The 7,500-nt window shown below is 37.3% G+C and overlaps 1 protein-coding gene across 24 annotated transcripts in view; it reads left to right on the forward strand.

The window, feature by feature from the left end:
* Positions 1-7,500, forward strand: part of LOC136852943 (transient receptor potential-gamma protein-like) — a 698,042-nt gene that overhangs the window by 603,959 nt on the left and 86,583 nt on the right. The gene's annotated exons all lie outside the window — the stretch shown is intronic.

Consider the following 7,500-nt stretch of genomic DNA (forward strand, 5'->3'; position numbering starts at 1 on the left):
GGGGGTGGGCGCGTTTGTTGTTGTCCTGTTTGGGGTAATTTTCTTGTGGTCCAGATTGAGCTGATTTGTTTGTGGTTCGTATTTAGTTGATTTTCTTGTGGTTTGAGCAGATTGAGGGATGATTTTTTTTTTACATTTTTTTTTTTTTCCTAATTGTGTGTGTGTGTTTTTTTTTCCTAATTGGGATTATTTTTTGTGGTTCAAATTGAGCTCATTTTTTTATCCTAATTGGGCTCATTTTTTTGTGGTTCAAATTGAGCTGATTTTGTTTTTTTTTGTGGTTCAGATTGGGCTCATTTTTTGTGGTTCAAATTAAACTGATTTTGTTTTTTGTGGTCCAAATTGGGTTAATTTTTTTGTGGTTCAAATTGAACTGATTTTGTTTTTTGTGGTCCAAATTGGGCTCATTTTTTTGCGGTTCAAATTGAGCTCATATTTTTGTGGTCCAAATTAAGCTCATTTTTTGTGGTCCTAATTGGGGTTATTTTGTGTGGTCCATATTGGGATGATTTTGTTTTTTGTGGTTCAAATTGGGCTCTTTTTTTTTGTGGCTTTTAATTTGTTTCGAGTAAATCCAACACCAGCGTCCTTTAATGCAGAATAAATCCCTATGAGATTAAAATCGGATACCAGTGTCATATGTAGAATAATCCCCATAAGATTTATTCTGCAATCTCTACTTGTTTCGAGTAAATCAGACATCAGCATCCCTCTGTGCGGAATAAATCCCCGTAGGATTTGTTCTGGAAGGGAAAGAGTAATATATGTCCTTTTCATACCAAGTTCTTTTGTCTCTGTTCTTTATATTCTTGGGTGTGTTTGACGCACGGGTGCCTTGGGCCTACTCCAAGTGGCATTCATTAGGCGCTATATTAATCTCTCTCTCTCTCTCTCTCTCTCTCTCTCTCTCTCTCTCTCTCTCTCTCTCTCTCTCTCTCTCTCTCTCTCAATCGATAACTGAAGGTGTAACGCTAGAAGATATGACAATGTGTATGTGTGTAACATGCTCTCTCTCTCTCTCTCTCTCTCTCTCTCTCTCTCTCTCTCTCTCTCTCTCTCTCTCTCTCCACCCTAAGCTAAAAAGACGACAGACTCACCACTAGAGTATTTGGAAACAAAGAGGAAGGTAGAGAATTCCACAGTTTAAGAGTAAAAGTAAATTATTTTGATCAAGCCGGTTGGTTGACCCTTGAGTTTGTGACGTTTGACCCAAAGTTGAAGAGGTACCAATGTTAGCTGTGGTCGAGAAAAGGTTATGGGGGTTGCAGTCTCATCCCTCTGAATATATATCTATATATATATATATATGTTTGTGTATATACATTATAAATTTAATATATGTACACATATTTATGCTACACATTTATTAAGTTTAAAACTGACCTAGAATTCTTTCGCAGATAAAAATGTCACAATTTTATGTCACATGAAAGTTACAATTAAATCTGATGAATAAAAAACACACAATTAATTCTTGTACATCATTTAATAAAGTGGCAAATGAGGTAAATACATTATACCTACAATTACGCTTCCAGCCTTTTTCTAGAGCCTAAAGGCTGATTCACATTATAGCATCACGTCACCGACACATCACGTCACGTCAATGTACGTGAGAATTTCTTCCATGTAATCAAATGGCGTTGTTCACGCCATCACGTCACGTCACCGTCAAGGACACGGCATCCACCGTCACATCACGACACGTTTTCTTGAAAAGAATATTTTGACGTGACGTGACTGAACGGAACTGAGATGGATAGTGTGAATACAAGGCACGGCTGATGGGACGGTGACGTGACGTGTCGGTGACGTGATGGTGTGATGTGAATCAGCCTTAAAGGGTCTGGAAACTACAATGATTTAAAGAGGTCAGAAAGGAATAATTAACATGAAATTTGAAGAGGTCAGAAGGGTGTAATTATTAGTTAATATATGCAAGTGCAAGTCAGTAGAGAGAGAGAGAGAGAGAGAGAGAGAGGAGAGAGATGGTGAAACTTAACATTTAAAATAATACTTTAAATTTACTATTTTCATTTTAATTAGGAAGTGTAGACTGTAGGAAGGGTTTGAGAAAATTGTTTTAATGAGATGGCTGTGTCAACACGTGGATCCGGTTAATAAAAAGTGATGAAATGTGACACATTTGTTATGTCTATTGAAAGGAAGGACGGGGTTTTAAATTGTAGAATTAATTGGCAAGTTGGCAACTTATTACTCTCTGCCTAGTTGGCACCGTACCGAGTGACGTCATATGGATGTTTCTGACATTAATTTGAGTTAGAATTGTGAGTTTATTTCTTGACTGTATTTGGTGTTACAAGTTTTATGGTCTGTTTGTATGTTTTTAATCCTGTTTGTTGTATTATTATTATTATTATTATTATTATTATCATTATTATTATTATTATTATTATTATTATTGAGCTTTGTGTTTTATTAAGTGTCTCCATTTGGAAGCACAATTTCATTATAAAATTTATTCTTTTAATTCTGAATGTTATTATGGGATATTTAAATAGGTCCCCATTTAAATATATTTCCCTTTAAAGGTATATATTCACCCTTTTAAAGATATATATACATATTTATTTTTGTATATATATATATATATATATATATATATATATATATATATATATATATATATATATATATATATATATAAAAAAGGGGAATATATTTCTCAGCCTTGTTTGTTTATTTGGGATGAATTCACATACACAAGAAATTAGTATTAGGTTAGGTTAGGTGAGGTCATGTTAGGTCAAATCACTTCACTTCAGTTCTCATTCACTTCACTATATTTCACTATTTTATTTCCCCTACACACTCGTCATCCAATTCAACTCACTTCAATTCTGAAGTGCTTACATATCACGTTCACTTCAGTTCACTTCACAGACAAAAAATTCACTTCACAGACAAAGACTAAAATTCACTTCAAATTCAAAAATTCAAAGACAAAACAAAAGTTCACTTATCACTTTAGAAAAAAAATCACTTCTAAGACAAAAAAAAATTCACTTCAGAGAAAAATTCACCTCAGACAATTATTCACTTAACTAGACAAAAATCCCTAAAAAAAAAATTCACTTCCACTTCAGACAAAATTCCACTTCACAGACAAAAAAAAATTCACTTCAGAGAAAAATTCAGACTAAAGTTAACTCTCCACAAAGACAAAAATTCAGTTCACTTCACAGACAAAAAATGAACTCCACAGACAAAGACAAAAATTCACTTCAGAGAAAAAATTCACTTCAGAGACAAAAATTCACTTCACAGACAAAAATCCACTTCACAGACAAAGACAAAAAAAATTCATTCACTTCAAAAAAGGCAAAAAAAAATTCACTTCAGAGGCAAAAATTCACTTTACACAAAAATCCAGTCTAAAAAGATCATTCACCCAAAGGCAAAAATTCCTCCACAGACAAAAATCCACTTCATTCCACTTCCATTTCACCCACTCGTTACCACATTCCACTTCCATTTCACCCACTTCACTCCCCTTTAAATTCCCCTACCCCCAAAACTACCCATCCCATCACAACCCCCTCCAATGCCACTCCACTCAACGATGGCCCCTGTCAGTAAAAAAAAATAAAATAAAAAATAAAGCAGAAACTTCGTCAAAAGACCCAACTGAAGAAGGGGACATCGAGAGCCAAGGGCGTGCCAATGGGCGCCACCTGACGCCGGAGTGTCAACACCCTCACACCTCGTGTTTCCTCTGAGGTCAACAGGATGCTGATGGGGGCCCGATCTCTCTCTCTCTCTCTCTCTCTCTCTCTCTCTCTCTCTCTCTATTTCTCTTTTTCAATAACCAAGTTTCTTCTCTCAGCTTTTTGTCAATAACTCTCTCTTTATCGCCAAGTATTTCTCCAGCTTTTTTGTCAATAACTGTGAAATATATTAGTTTCTTCTCTCTTCTCTCTCTCTCTCTCTCTCTCTCTCTCTCTCTCTCTCTCTCTCTCTCTCTCTCTCTCTCCCTAAATACATTACAACATGAAGCTTGGCTAATAGAGAGAGGTAGGAGAAAGCTAGAAGAGAGAGAGAGAGAGAGAGAGAGAGAGAGAGAGAGGCAGCAATCGTGGGAGTCGTCTTCGGATGATACCCAAGGCATCCAGTAGGGGTGAGAGAGAGAGAGAGAGAGAGAGAGAGAGAGAGAGAGAGAGAGAGAGAGAGAGAGAGAGAGAGAAGGGGGGAGGGGAGGGCGGGGGGAGAGAGGGAGGGGGAAGTGAAGTGGAAATACTTCTGGCTTCTCTTTATCGGTCGAGATTTCTTGTGTGTGTGTGTGTGTGTGTGGGTATGTCAAGTCCCTTCCGTTCGGAAAAGGCATTCGCTGAAACACGAGATGATCGCCATCGGCTTTTAGTTTTTACTTTTATTTCACGTCTTTTATTTTTATTCTACGTTTTTCGTAATTTTTTTTTTTTTTTTATCTTGGTGACTTTTCGTTGTGTCTGTTTTATTTGACTTTTTGTTTTTCGTGTTTGATTTTTTTTCTTATTTTTAGTTTCATTTCACGTCTTTTATTTTTATCTCACGGCTTTTTTTTTTTTTTGATTCCTGGTGACTGTTATTTGTATCTGTCATTTATTGACCTTTCGTTTTTAGTGTATGCTGATATCAATTTTTTTTTTTTTTATTTGGCATCTTTTATTTTACTAGTCTTTTTTTTTTTTTATTCGTGGTGACTGTTATTTGTATCAGTGATAAATTTACCTTTTTGTTTCAATCGTACACTGGGCCTTAATCACATCTTTTTAATGGTATCTTTTATTTGTTGTATGTTTTGTCTATTTTTACTTTTTTACTTTTTTTTCCTTTTATTTGGTGATATTGATGTCTGTTGCCTCTGCCAAGTCATGCTAGAATTTCGGCGGAGGAAGTCAAAGTTTTCCGAAATCACGGATATGAATCGGAGAGGAATCTCTCTCTCTCTCTCTCTCTCTCTCTCTCTCTCTCTCTCTATATATATATATATATATATATATATATATATATATATATATATATATATATATATATATATATATATATATATATATATATATTTACATATATACAAACATATGTATATATGTATACATATATTTGTATATATAATTATACATAATGTACCTGTATTAAATACTCTTATACATTTAAACACTCACATCACACATTAAATAACCAGTACACGAGCCTGAATTTAACATCCTGACATTACGAAAGTTCATGAAAGCATTCATTATCAACAAGAAGACTTTAAAAAAACCTAAACCTTTCAGTTCAGAGAACCTTCTGAAGAATCTGTGTTGGTTTTTGAAATTTTTTTTTCCCTTGCGGTTTTACGAAAGCATCGTCTATACAGCATCTGTGAGACGCCTTTGAAAACCTGTATCTCAATTTGAAGTTTTTTTTTAGGTTTTTTGGTTTTTGTTATAAAGGTATTTAACGCCTTCGAGGAGACTTTGCAACGCCAGACCATGAGGGGGGGAAAAAGATGGTTTTCCTCACTCCTCCTTCTGAGGAAGATCTCCGCGTCATTTCCTCCTCCTCCTCCTCCTCCTCCTCCTCCTCCTCCTCCTCCTCCTCCTCCTCCTAAGACAGAATTCATGAATTTGATTTTCTGGCGAAAAGACAGATTGAATCTAATTTTTGAATTCTGGGGTTTTAGGATTTTGGGACATATTTCTTTCCCCTTCCCTCTCCCTATCTACTCCTCCCTCTTTCCTACCCCTTCCCCTCCCCAGGTTTCCATTCCCCCTTTCCCCTCCCCCCTCCCCCTCCCCCTCCCCCTCCTTTCTCTATCCACCTCTACACACATTCCATTCCCCCTCCCTCCCCTTCTTCGGTCTCCCTCTTCCATGGAGATATCTCCACCCCCTTCCCCTCCTTTTCCCTCCCCCCTCCCCTCCTTTTCCTAGTAGTTTCCCTCCCCCTTCACCTCACCCCTTCCCTCTCTCTTCCTTTTCCCCCCCAACCTCCTCCGACCCTCAACAGTTCATCTCCGAAAGCGGAATTTAAAAAGAAAGTCTTTATCCATTTTAGCTTCCTTTTCTCTCTCCCTCTCACTTTCTCCCTTTTCATTGTTTTTACCCAACTCTCTCTCTCTCTCTCTCTCTCTCTCTCTCTCTCTCTCTCTCTCTCTCTCTCTCTCTCTCTCTCAAGCCGAAGCCTTTTCTTGGACGTTCAGTGGAGTTGGTGATTTTGCCCCAAAATAATTTTTTATCTTTTTCTCGGGTTTTCTTTCCTTTTATCTCTCCTTCCTCCTCCTCCTCCTCCTCCTTTTCTCTCGTTTCATTTCCCGTGGAGCTAATGGCCGCTCCTCTTTTCTGATATTTTAGGGGAGAGAGAGAGAGAGAGAGAGAAAGTGATTGATGCGGTGAAAGCTCTTTTTATTTATTCAGTGTTGGTGCTTTTTTTTAATAATCTTATTTTGCTCACGAGTTGGATATTTTATCTCTCTCTCTCTCTCTCTCTCTCTCTCTCTCTAAGGCAATAATGATAATACATTTATCAAAATATATTACGGTTCCTTTTTCAGCACATGATGCAAATTGTTTATTTTCCTATAAGTAAAATTGTTTATAGATAAAGTGCTAGCACCCAAATAAGTAACTGTTACTTAGGGAGATATCTGTGTACTGTAATTAGCAGGTTTAACTTTTGCACAAAGCCATTCAAAGGAAAATAAGGAGGAATCAACTCGGAGACAATACGTATTCCATTCGATACTAGAAATTACATTTTACCAAACTTTACTTCTTTATATTTCTCTCTAAATGTTTGTAGATGCGTGTAAATCGATTAATTTCACTTCCTGAAAATTATGAACGGAGGTATGGGAAAATGAATGGAAGGGGTTACAGCTAGCGGCCGTAGGGACGCCGCGAAGAACCTCGAGTCACGCCTGCAGTGCACCGTCCTCCGACGGGGTGAGGACAGAATATGAGAAACGTTTACAAAATGGGCATTCATTCCCGTCTCCCAGGCTTCGATGCAAAATGAGAACGAAACAGAAAAAAAAAAATAAACAAGAGGCAAATCTATCTCTGAAGCAACTTTGGGTCGTGACGTATGACTATCGTAAAAACTTTGGCCACAAGACACCCGGTGAAAAATGCATAATTTGATGGCGCCTTCAGATCCCGGCCCGAAAGCGCCATGATTGAATGGCTTCTTTGCCTGTTTCTCTCTCTCTCTCTCTCTCTCTCTCTCTCTCTCTCTCTCTCTCTCTCTCTCTCTCTCTCATTTCGTATTCTCGGCTTATTGGGAAGAGAGGAAAGTTTAAATTTCGCTCTTTCTCTTAACTCACTGTAACGGCGGACAAATTTTGTTCTCTCTCTCTCTCTCTCTCTCTCTCTCTCTCTCTCTCTCTGAATAAATAAATAAATAGATAAATACATGTATGTATAAAATACTATCATGGAAAAGCAGGCAAGCTCTCTCTCTCTCTCTCTCTCTCTCTCTCTCTCTCTCTCTCTCTCTCTCTCTCTCTCTCTCTCT

This window comes from Macrobrachium rosenbergii, chromosome 26, assembly GCF_040412425.1.
Source record: "Macrobrachium rosenbergii isolate ZJJX-2024 chromosome 26, ASM4041242v1, whole genome shotgun sequence".
Lineage (NCBI taxonomy): Eukaryota > Metazoa > Arthropoda > Malacostraca > Decapoda > Palaemonidae > Macrobrachium > Macrobrachium rosenbergii.